The sequence below is a fragment of the Micropterus dolomieu genome, linkage group LG06, assembly GCF_021292245.1.
Source record: "Micropterus dolomieu isolate WLL.071019.BEF.003 ecotype Adirondacks linkage group LG06, ASM2129224v1, whole genome shotgun sequence".
Lineage (NCBI taxonomy): Eukaryota > Metazoa > Chordata > Actinopteri > Centrarchiformes > Centrarchidae > Micropterus > Micropterus dolomieu.
The window spans coordinates 705,646-720,834 of NC_060155.1; the positions used below are offsets into that span (position 1 = coordinate 705,646).

General features: G+C 44.0%; 1 protein-coding gene across 3 annotated transcripts in view; it reads right to left on the minus strand.

The window, feature by feature from the left end:
- Nucleotides 1-15,189, minus strand: part of fam110b (family with sequence similarity 110 member B) — a 51,615-nt gene that overhangs the window by 12,210 nt on the left and 24,216 nt on the right. Inside the window, exon 1 of one of the 3 annotated variants that reach the window (XM_046051790.1) lies at nt 2,782-2,906. The exons of the other annotated variants lie outside the window; for them this stretch is intronic. The gene's annotated coding sequence lies outside the window, so the exon portion shown is untranslated. Of the gene's footprint in view, nt 1-2,781; nt 2,907-15,189 lie in introns of those variants that run through there. 3 annotated transcript variants of the gene reach the window in all.

Genomic DNA, 15,189 nt, shown 5'->3' on the forward strand with positions numbered 1-15,189 from the left:
AAGGATGCGGTCCCTGAATTGAGACACAGCTTTAGACTCTCGAAACCACAAGTAACCCTGCATTCAGGGAGCGCAGTGCTCTGGTGGGGTAGTAAGGTACTATGAGCTCTTTAAGATAAGATGGTGCCTGACCATTAAGAGCTTTGTAGGTAAGAAGAAGGATTTTAAATTCTATTCTGGATTTTACTGGAAGCCAATGCAGAGAAGCTAAAACAGGAGAAATATGATCTCTTTTCCTGGTTCCTGTCAGAACACGTGCTGCAGCATTCTGGATCAGCTGCAAAGTCTTAATGGACTTGATAAAAAGGAATTGCAGTAATCCAGCCTAGAAGTAACAAATGCATGGACTAGTTTTTCTGCATAATTTTTAGACGGGATGTTCCTGATTTTTGCAATATTGTGAAGGTGAAAAAAGGCGATCATTGAAATTTGCTTAGTGTGAGAGCTAAACGACATGTCCTGATCAAAGATAACTCCAAGATTCCTCACAGTGGTGCTGGAGGCCAGGGCGATGCCATCAAGGGAAACTATATCTTTAGATAATGCGTCACAGAGGTGCTTAGGCCCCAGAACAATAACTTCAGTTTTATCTGAGTTTAACATGAGAAAATTACAGGTCATCCAGGTTTTAACATCCTGAAGGCACATTTGAAGTTTAGCTAACTGATGAGTTTCATCTGGTTTGATCGATAGATATAACTGAGTATGAGAAAGTTTATGGAGTGTTTCCTGATAATATTGCCTAAAGGAAGCATATATAAAGTGAAGAGGATTGGTCCAAGGACAGATCCTTGTGGAATTCCATGACTAACTTTGGCGTGCATGGAGGACTCATCGTTAACATGTACAAACTGAAATCGATCTGATAAATAGGACTTAGAGCGGTTCCTTTAATGCCAATGAAATGTTCCAGTCTCTGTAATAGGATCTGATGATCAATGGTATCAAATGCAGCACTAAGATCTAATAAAACCAGTACAGAGACAAGTCCTTTGTCTGATGCAATAAGGAGGTCATTAGTAATTTTCACCAGTGCTGTCTCTGTGCTATGATGAGCTCTAAATCCTGACTGAAAATCGTCAAATATACTACTGCTATATAGAAAGTCACACAATTGTTTGGCAACTGTTTTCTGCCAGTTGAGGGCAGGTCTTGGTGAATTTTGTTTCTAATAGTTAGAATTTTATCATTAAAGAAGCTCATGAAGTCGTAACTACTGAGCTATGGGAATACTTGGCTCAATAGAGCTGTGACTCTCTGTCAGCCTGGCTACAGTGCTGAAAAGAAACCTGGGGTTGTTCTTATTTTCCTCTATCAATAACGAGTAGTATTCTTCTCCAGCATTACAGACTTCCTATATGTTTTAAGACTATCTAACCAAATTAAGCGATAATTTTCCAGTTTGGTGGAACACCAATTCCTCTCAAGTTTCCCCAATATTTGCTTTAATTTGCGAGTTTCAGTATTATACCATGAAGCTAACCATCTTTGTTTTATTATTTTCTTTTTTCGAGGGGCAACAGAGTCGAGATCTAATAGAGAGATAAATGCAGTACTAATACATCATTCTCAACGTCCACATGAATATTAAAATCCCCTACAATAATAACTTTCCTTCTGTTTGAAGGACTAAAGTTGGCTAAAACTCAAATTCAGCAAATTCAGGTAAGAATTCAGAGTATGGGCCAGGTGCTCGGTAAACTACAACAAAAAGAATTGGTTGCAGTGATTTCCATCTTGGGTGTGAAAGACTAAGAACAAGACTTTCAAATGAGTTATAATTTAGTTTAGGATTACAGCTGATTAGTAGGCTAGAGTGGAAGATAACTGCAACTCCACCTCCTCGGCCTGTGCCTCGAGGAATGTGAGTATTAATATGACTGGGAGGGGTGGATTCATTTAGGCTAACATATTCTCCATCACCCAGCCAGGTTTCAGTAAGACAAAATAAATCAATATCATAATCTGATATTAGTTCATTTACTAGTACACCTTTAGAAGAGAGATCTGATGTTTAAGAGTCCACATTTAATTCTCCTTTTTTTACTCTATTGGTTTTTATGCACAGCTCCTCTTCTGTTTACCTTTGATTTAAATAATTTCGATGGTTGGGGGGCAGACACCGTCACTATGGGCTTTTGACTAGGTAACTCCTGAAATGGAGGAGCAGAGAAGTGTGTTAGACTGCGACTCTGACTCCTGGTCTCTCTGGGTTGTCTTGGATTTGGTCCACTAATAAACTTGGCCAGATTTCTAGATATGAGAGCTGCTCCATCTCAAGTGGGATGAATGCCATCTCTCCGCCATGCCATCAGACCAGGTCTTCCCCAGAAAGTCTGCCAGTGATAACCAATTCAACATTAACCTTAGTGACCTCCAATTGGCGTAACTGGGAGTCATTACTGCCGGTGTGAATAACAATCTTACTGTATTTACGTTTATCCTTAGTCAGCAGTTTCAAATAAGACTCAATGTCGTCTGGTCTGGCCCCAGGGATGCACTTAACTATGGGAGAAGGAGAAGCCATTGCTAGCTGCTAAGCTAAAGTCACTAACAACTAAGCTAAAGTACAGTAGCGTTAGCTACCAAAACTTTCGAAAACAACTATGATATTTAACAAAAATCGCTTAAAGACGGAAAGAGTGGTCAGTGCTTAGGCAGAACTACTGTAAGAATGAGCTCAAATGACAAATCTAACAAATTTAACTGGTATTTACTGAGAGCAGCAAAACATGCTACCAACGCAAGCACCGGAAAACAGAAATGAGTCAATACGCTTACCACAGCACGTCAGCATGTCTCAAACATTATCCAGTCTTGTGAAAACTGATGGTTAAATTTTTCAAATCTCTTCTCCCTCAAACCAACCCCGTGTACAGTCCAAGAGGCGAGCTTAAGTAGTGGGGGCTAGTCTGTGTGTGTTGCGTCCGTGTGTAAATGTGTCTGTGCATATGTTGTATGCTTGTGTGTGGTGTGTTCCTGTGTGTGCAAGTTGTATGCTAGCAGTGTGCCTGACTGCTTGTGAATAAAACAGTATGACAATAGCACAGCTAGTAAACATATAAACTAGGAACAAAGAGCAACATTAACAGAAAAAAGAAATAGTGAAACCAAAACAGATGAAACACGCTTTATCAGACAGTTTAGTCAGATAATCACACTTTACTGTCGAGTCGTGCATTGTATATTAACCTGGTTTATGTATGTTTATGTATATGGAGTAATGGCTGCTCTGAACATATTGTAGTCTGTGCAATTGAAGCAGTCCTGAAATGCTGAGGTAGCTTCTTCAGACCAGGTTCTGATGGTCCTGTGTACTTGTGTTTTCATCAGTGGTCTGTATGCAGGGGTTAGCATAACAGAGAGGTGGTATTAGTTGCCAATGTTGGGGGAAGGGAGAGCTTTGTATGCAAAGTCCACATGCTGGTAGAACAGTTTTCAGATTGGCATTGTTGAAGTCGCTGGTGACAAAAAGCTGTCTGGTGGTGCCATTGCTGCTACTTTATGACACAACAAAGCTTGTGCAGCACCCTGTTAGCATTGGCTCTAGGAGGGATATACACCACCGTCACAATAATAGCAGAGAGTTCTCTCAGCAGATAAAATGGCCTGCACTTCACCACTGAGACTGCCAGCTTCCAACAGCGGTGAACGGTGAGTTGAGAATAAGCATGCAACAACCCTTAGTTGTCAGCTGGGTGAATACTTGGTCTAAAGATCGGTCTTAAGACCTAGACCTTTTTGATGGTTTTGGTCTCGTCTCGGTCTTCAACCGCATTTGTACTCGGTCTTGTCTCGGTCTCAGACATTGAGGACTCAGGATTTTATTTCAAGACCACTCAAGACCATAACTTTGGGAATATCAATAAATTGCTTTTGCATTGTCTGCTTTGTTAACATCCTAACTTTGATTGGAAGTAAAACGTACTGCTTCAAATGCAACCAATAACCCTAATTAATTTCATTAGATAAGGAAATAAAATAAAAGTTGTTTGTGTGTTAATACAAAATAAAACATAATTTAAAAAAAAATAAAAAATTCCGTAAAAATAAATATTTAAAAAAGTAAATAAGTAAAACAGTAAGCGTGTGTGTGTTATAGGGTTGACCCCGAATAGTTGAAGATTCAATGCTTTCATGGGCGGAGCCTGATTCGACTGTCAATCTCACAGTCGAAGCTTCGCAGCGAAACGAGGATCATGCCATTTTGGCGATATGGGGGTGCTCATATCGCCAAAATGGTCTGATTTTACATAGAACTACCAGTTATCTCCCAATAAGTTAATATACAGCCTATTACAATATACATTTCAATGTTTAATGCTGTAAATAAACATGTAAAAAGAATAAAACTTTCAATAAATGTTTTTGAAGTGACTGAATAAATCCAAAATTGTAACCCTAACCCTGGGTCGTCAGTGTGCATGTGTAAGTGTAGCGTGTATGTGTGCAGTGGCAGTGGAGGAACACTTGCTGAAGAGACTGATCCCCAGCTTCACAGTGTTGTGCCGAGTTGTTAGCACCTCGCGAACAACTCGGATAATTTATCACCATTGATGAACCACATAAAGAATATTTTAATCTTTTTTTTTTTTTTTTTTTTTTAACCTGTCCTGCCCAGCAGCCTGGTATAGAGTATGATGACCTGGATACCATATTGTGCCAGACAGATTTTACTTTAACAAGAGAGTATTAATACTCCTTTGTCTGTTTTATTATTTATTTAATTATATATTGATTTGTCACAGGGCCGGACAGGGGGGCAGACACGAGGATAGGGGGGCACAAACAGACAGCACAGAGAAAGGACAAGATCTGTAAGAGAAGGGGGATGTAAGGTGGGGACAACAGGGAACAGTAGAGGGAAACACCAATTGCAGAAAGCAACGAAACCTGCAATAGAACAGAGAGGGGGGCTTGGGGAGGAGAAAAACAACAACAAACAAACACAAACAAAAACAAACAATAAAAATAATAATAATAGTAAAAGACAACCAGCCAAACAGCAGCAATAAACAGCTGACATAGTATGACAACTAAGAGAAAAATGAAAACAAGAAACAGTCCAGCACACTAAATAAGCAACACAGCACAGCCACGTGAGCTGGAATAATAGCAATTAATTTAAATAAGTAACTGAAAGAAAAGCATCAGGAATAATTCTACCAGGGACAACCTAAATTTGTTTGTGTCTATGTGTGAGACTGTGTGTGTCTGTGTGCGTGTGGGTGAATGTGTATGTGTGTGTGTACATGTGTGTGCGCATAAGCCTGTTAAAAGATGTAGTTGTTAGTGAGAGTGGGATGCCACGACTGTGCCACACTTACACCAGCAACAGGCAGGCAAGAACCCCAGTAGCCAATAGGGGTGGGAGAAAGAAAAAAAATAAAAAATCAATCAAAAAAACAAAGACTCCCAGATGCACCGCGATGCAAACACGGAAGACCCCGACGCACACAACATAGACCAGTGCTCCCCCCCAACCCAGCACCCCACTGCCGCACAGCGAACAACCAAAACGCCCAAATGCCACACAGTCATCAACACCAATGCACAAGTGACGAGCCCAACACGCACTCTGCGCGAGCACGGCGACACCCAATGCCCAGCAGCCCCCTGCGAATCCCGCATGCAAGGTCGGGCAAATGAGAGAGAGCAAGCGGAATAACATGCCAGCGAAAGCCAGCGGAGAGAAACACCAGCAGCAAGTCCCAGCCCTGCAGCAAACGCACTGCACAGGTCACCGTGTACCCGCCAATAAAAGTCCTCCGTCCCCCCAACTGCCGGAAAAAATTAAGGCCGCCGGCGCCAGCCGACATCCCCCATGCCCAGCACGCCCCCCGGCCAACACCAGCCAAAATCAACCAGCTCAGCTGCATGCCACCACCAACCCACCCACCCGTCAAGGGCCGAGAACTCCAGGCACAAGCCCAGAACAAACCGGAGCACAGCAATGCCCCGCACCCACACTGCACATCCCGAAAACTAACTATATACCTCAGTATCCAGAGGGGTCCAACAACTGGCCGACAGAGAAATGGGAAAGCAAGGATCCGAGGCCAACGAAGCAAAACAGGGACGCAAACTGGTCTCTCCAAGCCAACGAGGAAATGCCTCCTCCGGACTCCAATGCACAAACTAAACGCCCAGCAGCCATTCAGAGACCCTGCCCAGGGAAAAAGCACAATGCATCAAGATGCATCGACAATCGCCCTACAATCCCACCGCAGCCCTCCAAACCGCAACCAGATCAACCCGCGCAGAGACCCCCACCCCCAGAAGCCAGGGCACCCCGCGACCCCCCAAAGCGCAAAGGACCCCAGACCGCATGTCCCGGGGGAAGCTGTACCCCGCCCCAAGGAAGAATAGCAGAAAGCTGTGCCGGGAAGTTCCCTGCCGCCAGGGAGCGATAATGCGGGAGAACCAGGCCCCCAGCCCAGCCAGAGGCATCCCTCCCCAGAGTGCAGGCAGTGCCAGCAGCCCGCGAGATCTCATCCCTGGGGGGGGCCCAGCCCCCCCAGTCAAGCCCCCCCAAGGAGGAGCACCAAAACCCCGACCCCCGACAACACCGGCCATGCGCCCCAGAGACTCCTGAATGCCCCCACTGTGAGAGAGCTGGCAGGGGGAAGCAGCGGGAGCCCCACCCCTGCCGAAGAGGGCCCAGGCGAGGAGAGGAGACAACGGGCCCCCAGGCCCAGGGACACACCACCCGCCCAGAAATGAGCAAAAGTCACAAGCCCGAGTCCCCAGATCCCTAGGTCAAGAGCGGGCCCCCACGCCAGGGGAGCCCCGACCCCCCCAGCCCACCCCAGTTCAGGCAAGGCCGTCACCAACCCCACAGCACCCCTGACGCCCGGGGCTCCAGGGGCAGGACACGAGGCCAATCAGAATCTCCCCCACTCCTTCAACCCCTCTGCCTGCCTCTGTAAATGTATTGTTTTGTGTTGGATGCATGTCATGGATTGTGAAGTGTTGTATGGTGGATAAAAGATAAGGTGTGTGGTAACTAAGGTGCAGTTAAAATTGGAGGGTAGTTGTGACACAGGCACCCCACAACTGTCAGGTAGTGGAGCCTCCCATCGTGCCTCCCACCCCTCAAGCCCTTTGTGTCTAATGTGTGCGGCCAGTGGGGGAGGAAGAAGGGCGAGGCCGCAATAAAGCAGCCCCACCCACCAAACGCCCTGCAGCCAGCCCGCCCCCCAGAGTCCTAAAGGGGGAAAGGTGAAGGAGGTCATTGAGAGGCTAGAATGGTCCTCCTCACTGGGACCAGATTCCTGACTGGCCCCATCATTCATTCAGTCCTGTCCCCCACCCCCCTAAGCAGGAGGACGCCAGGTCCCTCCAGCCCAGGGCTTATAGCAAGAGCAGGTCCGGAGCAGCAAGGACCCCGCCCAAGGACAGAACGGCCCAACGGCCCAGACCCGAAGGTCTCATTGTTAAATAGCCGGCTACCTGAAATAGACCCGCGGGGAACGGCGATGTGTATGTAGTTGACGGCAGCAGTATGGCACTGGAGAGAGAGTAGAGAGAGAGAGAGAGAGAAAACGGTCTTCAAAAAGCCTCCGTTTAGCTGGATTTACAGTGTAAGTTGAATGAATAGAGATTGCAGCTCTGCAGCTTCTCAAGATTACCGTGTGTAACCTCCTCCCCCCTGCCCCCTCGCAATTGCCACACACAAAAACACACACATGATTCGACTATCAGTCGACTATAGGCAGGACTTGATGATTCTGATTCGACTATGTAAATCCTTAGTTGGGGACAGCCCTAGTGTGTTAGTATGTTAGAAAATGAAAATAATAATATCCATCATCAACCGCTTATCCTACGTACAGGGTCAGGGGGGGGCTGGAGCCAAGAAAAAAATTAATTAAAATTAAAATAAACCAAGTAAATGACACAGTAACATGTGTTATTGTAATAATATATTAAGAAATTTAAATAAAATTAATAGCTAAAACCGTATATGTGTGTGTGTATATTAATAGGCAAAAACCCCCTAAAATTAATTAATTAGTTCATCAAAAAATCTGTATCAAAGGTGAGATTTAAAAGCACAATGTTACGGCTGCCGCCGCCCCCACCTGTATTTGCCTGTGCTTTTAAGTAGGCTATCTGTTATGCTGAGCAGGCTGTGCAAGCCCACGCGGAGGATTGGCTGCACAAGGAGAGAAGGTCCCGCCTACTTCCTGGGTTTCCAGTGACCATGCCCTCGATTGGTGCGGCATGCTCTACGGGCCAATCAAATGGCGACAGTGACGACCACCACCTGCTTAAAAGCCTGCCGGGTCTGCCATTCAAGGCAGCAATTTCACCCGAGTTGCTTGCCTTGGGAACGCCTGTCATAGAGCTTATAGTAGTGTTTTGTAACCCGTGCTAGACTTTGTGTCTTTCACTGTGGGAAGGTAAGAGAGTGGGCCAGGTTTAAGCTTAGCTATCACTGACACCTTTCTTGCACACACCATAGTTGTTTTATGTTAGTTTTCACCAGGCTCAGGGGTGCTGTGCGTTTTGTGTTTTTCAAATGCTGTAGGTTAGTGAGCTTTTGGTTTATTCTTGTTTTGTTAGTATCTCTGTAAGCAGTAATCCTCCTTTTGAGGATCTCCTTTTGTTATAATTGTTTGTTGATTTCCACAGCACCCATTGGCCCATCCTCTGTTTGTGCTCCACTTTCATTACTTCAAATAAATATCCTTTCAAACCAACAACATCTGGTTTATGTTTATGTCCCTGTATCCCTAGACACCTCGGGACGTAACACACAACAATTACTAAAATATCAAACAATCAAAATAATAATAATTTGAAAATTAGTACAATTATATATTAGTCTAAGTTTCCACTGGTTGTCCACAATTATTTGACATTTGGGCATTTCTCCCAGTAAACAGGAGAGTTTCTGTGTGAAATAAATTCGAATTCGGGGTATATTTGGGAAATGTTTGCAAAGTGTTTTTCTCTTAAGGTTTTATATTTAGGGCTTGAGATTAGAGAGTGCAGCTCTGTCTCTGCCTGTCTTTTGTCACACTGGGTGCAGAGTCTCTCCTCTTGTGGTCTGTGGCGACCCTTTTCTATGGCCAGGCTGTGTTCACTCAGTCTGGATGTTGTCAACATTTTTCTTAGTTTAGGACTTTTTATTGCGCCCAGGTAATCTGCCAGTTTGAATTCTCTTTTTAGGGTCAGATAACATTGGAATTTACTTTGTGTTTTGGTACTTTCTTTCCAGTGTTCAATATATTTTTCTTTTTGTTAATTTTGTTTGGTCTGCTTGAGTTGCTGTCGTGAGGCTGGTGGGGACTGTTATTGCAGAGAGCCTCAGGACCAGCTGGCTGAGGGGACTCTTCTCTGGTTTAGGGCTTTGTGATGGTATGTTTGGGGGTTAACTGATTTCAAGTGATTGTATAATTTAATTGATCTTTTCTGTATTTTTAGTAAGAGGGGGTATTGGCCGAGCTCTGATCTGCACAGATTATTTGGTGTTTTTCTCTGCACCTGCAGGATGCTCTTACAGAACTCAGTATGGAAAGATTCTATGATTGTTTTGTCCCATTTCTCAAAATCATTATTTAGTTTTGGCCCCCAAATTTCGCTACCATATAGAATTATTGGTTCTAGTACAAATTGGAAAATTTTAGTTTTTTAATTTTAAAGTTTCTTTTATTGCATAGAAAGATCTTTCACAGCCATGTTGAGGTTTCCTGTGTATGTAATGTTGAGGCCGAGGTAAGTGTAGTTTTTTGTATGTTGTAATTTAGTGGTGTCTAAATAGAAATTGTGTGAAACCTGATTTCTGTATTGTTTCTGAAAGGTCATTATCTTAGTCTTTGCTGTGTTTACTGTCAGGGCCCAGGTCTGACAAAATCTCTGCAGGAGATTAAGGTGCTGCTGCAAACCTTCTTTAGTAGGTGAGAGCAACACCAAGTCATCTGCATACAGCAGACCTCTGATCTCTGTGTCGTTCAGGATGAGGCCAGGTGCTGTGGAATGATCTAATTGGTTCGCTAATTCATTGATATATAGATTGAAGAGAATTGGACTGAGATTGCATCCCTGCCTCACTCCCGGCCCTGGGAGAAGAATGCTGTTTGTTTGTTTCCAATCTTTATGGCACATTCACTTTTCGTGTACATGTTCTTAATCAAATCATATGTTTTACCTCCAATGCCACTTTCAAGTAGCCTATAGAAGAGGCCCTTGTGCCAGATTGAATCAAAGGCTTTTTGGAAGTCAACAAAACAGGCATATACCTTTCTTTTCTTAATGTTTAATTCTTGATCAATTAGAGTCTGGAGGGTAAATATATGGTCCGTTGTGCGGCAATTTGGCAAAAAAACAATTTGGCATTTATGAAGAACATTGTTATCATCAAGAAAGTTGACAAGTCGTTTATTAATGATGTTGCAGAATATTTTTCCTACGTTACTGGATGCACATATTCCTCTGTAGTTATTTGGATCATATTTATCTCCAGATTTATGATTTGGGGTTATTAAACCTTTGTTACAGATGTCTGGAAAAGTTCCAGTTGCTACAATATTGTTGAATAGTTTTAGTATAGCCAGTCTGATTTTATGGTCTGAGTATCTGATCATTTCGTTGAGGATTCCATCAATACCACAAGCCTTTTTTCCTTTCAGGGACTGGATGACTTCTGTTAATTCTTGTTCTGTTACAGGGTAATATAGAGGGTTTTGGTTGTTTATTATCACCGCCTTCCATTTCGTGAATATCTTGTACTGATCACCATTTTTTGTAATATTACTAAATAATTCACTAAAGTGATTAATCCAAATATTTCCATCTTGGATCGCCAATTCATCCTGCTGGGTTTTGTTTGTCCACAGCAGAATTTACACCAGAATTATTCTGGGGAAATGTTTGAGTTAGAAATAAATTAGTTAAATCATGTATGTTTTGATTTTCCAGTGCCTTTTGGTACACCCCCATGCTGTCTGGGGTCAATCTGTATGGGTATGTGCTGTTAAACAGTTCACAGGCACTAGGGGCCCCAGTTAGACTGAGCCCTTTTCAGATAGATAGTGATTTTGCTGTGGTCTGAGGGGTGTGAGGGGGGCTTACTGTGAAAGCTCTGAGAGACATTGGTTCTAGATCTGTAATGAAATAATCTACCGTACTACTGCCAAGAGAGTCCCCTCGTAGCCTGCCGTTGACTATGTACAGACCCAGCGTACAGCAGAGCTGTAAAAGCTGCATACCACTTGTATTAGTAAGCTTGTCAAAGCTCTTTCTAGTGGGACATTCACGGAAGGGGAAGCAGGTGCTTCCAGGTAAGTGTTTGTCTCCCTGGGTGTTCATAGTGTCAGCTCTTTCCCCTGTTCGAGTGTTAAGGTCCCAGCAGAGTGATACATTTCCCATGGTTTTAGAATGGTTTTCCTCCTCAAGAATAGAGAAAATATCTGGGTTGTAGTAGGAGAATTCTGATGGAGGTATATAGATGGCACACATGTAGACATGTTGCTCAGCACAAATCTTCTTTTTGTTAATTTTCAACAATATACTGTATAAGCTTCTTTTTTAATAACTGTGATGGACTGGCTCAGTTCTGATTTGCACCATATAATCATGCCTCCTGAATTTCTGCCTTGGGTTATTGTGGGATTTTTTGTTGATGGTATAATAATCTCAGTCTGAGGACCACCAGTGGAAACATTTTCTCTGCACAATGTCTCCTGTAAAACTATGTCAGAGTATTCTAAAATCTGAGTTTCTGCTCTTTAAACCAAAAGCTGATGATCTCAGACCTTGAATGTTCCAACATGTTATTGTAAACGATTTCACCTCCAAGTGTAATCTGTTCAAAAATTAGACAAACACCATAAAAAATAAATTATAATAGTAATAATAATAAACTAGATATTAAAAAATAATAATAGTAACAAACGAAAAGAAAAAAAGTGTAAAAAGAGGAAAAGAGTGTTGTAATTAAATGAATAAAATATTAAACTTTGAGTGACATTTTAGAGTGTAAGATACTGTTAAGAATTTATTCATTTAGCTGACTCTTTTGTCCAAAGCGACTTACAATTGCTATACATGTCTGAGGTCGCACGCCTCTGGAGCAACTAGGGGTTAAGTGTCTTGCTCAGGGACACATTGGTAGATGGGTCACAGTAGGGAATTGAACCCGGGTCTCTCACACCAAATGCATGTGTCTTATCCACTTCTCCATCACCGCCCCCCTGAGAGAGCAGAGCAGAGCAGGTTTAGCATGTGTAATATGTCTTTGAGTTCACCAGAGGGGGGCGGGGCTGATGCTCTTCTCACCGCTGCAGCATAGTTCAGTCCAATAGGCTGCTGCTCCTGTAGTCTTGGTTCTGGCGTTGGGATGAGGGGGGGGTACAGGACCTCCAGGCTGGGGGGCTCTCTGGCTGGGTATCAGAGGCCAGTGTTGTGTTGGCTTTGAAGTGGGCTGTGGGTTGTGATGTTGGTGACGCAGTGGATTTGGTGACCTGGCTGTCCTCTCTGACCGCCGGGGGTGGATGCATGGTGGAGGTCTGGATGGTCTTGAAGGTCGACTAGGTCCTGGAGGTCTGCGTGGGGTCTGCGTTGTGTGGTTACCCGTTTGAGTGGTAGTAAGGCTCCTTCCAAGAGCACTGCATTGGGGACTGCATTTCTGTTTAGGTGTATGTTATCATACAGGCAGTCCAGGTGGAGGGTCAGGTGGCGGACCAAGAACACGTTGGGTTTGAGGGCACAGTCCCTGGAGAGGCTGATAGTCACTCTGTGAATGGTGTGGGGGTGGAAATCTCTCCTGTGCAGCAGCATGGACAAGACTATCTTGCTAGTAGGGAAATTGTTGGAGGCTTGCTCAATGACTCTCCCCAGAGAGTCTGCCAGTCTGTCCTTTTGGGACCTTAAGTCGCTGGTGCCTGTATGAATGATGATGTGGCTGGGTGAGCCTAGCTCAGGCACTGGTAACAGCTCCAGGGCTCTCCTGGTGTTGGGGCACCAGATCTTTTCCGTTCTGTGCCATGGGAAAAAGGTCTTTTCATCCAGGAACTTTCTATTAGAGTCCATGAGGAGGATAATGTCAGCCCTACTGCCTTTGTGTGTTTGTTCAGACTCAGCTGTCGGGTCTGGATGTGGAGCTGTGGTGGTGGTTTCAGGTCTGGAGCTCCTAGTTGGAGGCTGGCTAGAGGCCGGGCATTGATCAGGTGCAGGGTTGTGACTGGTGTCTTGGCTTGGGATGTTTGTATGGAGGCAGCTGGTTGGTACAGGGGGGGTATTAGAGTCTGCACCGGGCTGGGTGAGAGGGGGGGAGTCCTCGAGGAAAAAGCTGTGTTGTCCTTCAGCAGGTGTAGTGGGAGTTTGGCTGGATGTGGCCTGGGTCTGAGAGGTGGGCACAGGAGGTTGTGTTGAGTTCAGTCTGGCTTGTAGACTGAGCCCTGTTCTGTCACTGTCCTGGAGCTCTTCTCTCACTGTAGCCAACTCAGTTCTGCAGTTGTCTCTGTCCTTCCTAAGTTCCTTCACCTCCTCACTGAGATGATCCAGCTGTCTTCTCTGACGAACTAGTTCTTGTTGAAACTCTCTCAGCTGTGCGTTGACATTGTCCTGTTGTTTCTTGGCCTGGAAGTCACTGACAATAGGAGAAGTAGGCTGCTGTTGGTCCAGCTGCTCTCTGATCTGTATCAGTTCTATTTCCATCTGGGAGAAGTGTTCTCTCATGATGTCCAGGTTCTCAAAGTGCTGTAGCAGGAGAGGATCAGTGTCAGCATCTGTAGGCTGTCTGTCTGGAGCAGGGACAGAACAGGAGGGTTTTACTCCCAGGGTTGGAGCGATGCTTGCGAGGACCTCCTTCTCAGCTCTCAGTCTCATAGCTGGAAAGTCGAGCATGGTTTATTCTTCTTGTGTAATGAATGAAAATAAATAGGCCTACTAGGCTCCTCTCTACTTTGACATTTAAGATTAGCTGTGTTTGATCCACCTTCATGGCTTTGTAGATCATTGGCAGACTTTCTGGGGAAGACCTGGTCTGATTCGGAGAGACGGCATCCAACCCATTTGGGAAGGAGCAGCTCTTATTTCTAGAAATCTGGCCAAGTTTATTAGTGGACCAAATCCATGACAACCCAGAGTTGAGACCAGGCGGCAGAGTCGCAGTCTAACACACTTCTCTGCTCCTCCATTTCAGTTACTTAGTGAAAACCCTATAGTGACGGTGTAAAGGTAAACAGAAGAGCAGCTGTGCATAAAAACCTCATAAAAATTAAAACCACAAGAGCAATAGTGCAAACGAATAGGAGAGTTAAATGTGGACTCTTAAACATCAGATCTCTCTCTTCTAAAGGTGTACTAGTAAATGAACTAATATCAGATTATGATACTGATTTATTTTGTCTTACTGAAACCTGACTGGGTGATGGAGAATGTTAGCCTAAATGAATCCACCTCTCCCAGTCATATTAATACTCACATTCCTCGAGGCACAGGCCGAGGAGGTGGAGTTGCAGCTATCTTCGACTCTAGCCTACTAATCAGCCCTAAACCTAAACTAAACTATAACTCATTTGAAAGCCTTGTTCTTAGTCTTTCACACCCAAGATGGAAATCACTGCAACCAATTCTCTTCATTATAGTGTACCGAGCACCTGGTCCATGGTATAATACTGAAACTCGCAAATTAAAGCAAATATGGAGGAACTGGCGTTCCACCAAACTGGACAATTTTCGTTTAATTTGGCAAGATACAGGTGCTGGTCATATAATTTGAATATCATCAAAAATTTGATTTATTTCAGTAATTCTATTCAAAAAGTGAAACCTGGATATTAGATTCATTCATTACACACAGACTGATATGTTTCAAATGTTTATTTCATTTAACTGTGATGATTAAAACTGACAACTAATGAAAATCCCAAATTCAGTATCTCCGAAAATTAGAATATTACTTAAGACCAATACAAAAAAAGGATTTTTAGAAATGTTGGCCAACTGAAAAGTATGAGCATGTACAGCACTCAATACTTAGTTGGGGCTCCTTTTGCCTGAATTACTGCAGCAATGTGGCGTGGCATGGAGTCGATCAGTCTGTGGCACTGCTCAGGTGTTATGAGAGCCCAGGTTGCTCTGATAGTGGCCTTCAGCTCTTCTGCATTGTTGGGTCTGGCGTATCGCATCTTCCTCTTCACAATACCCCATAGATTTTCTATAGGGTTAAGGTCAGGC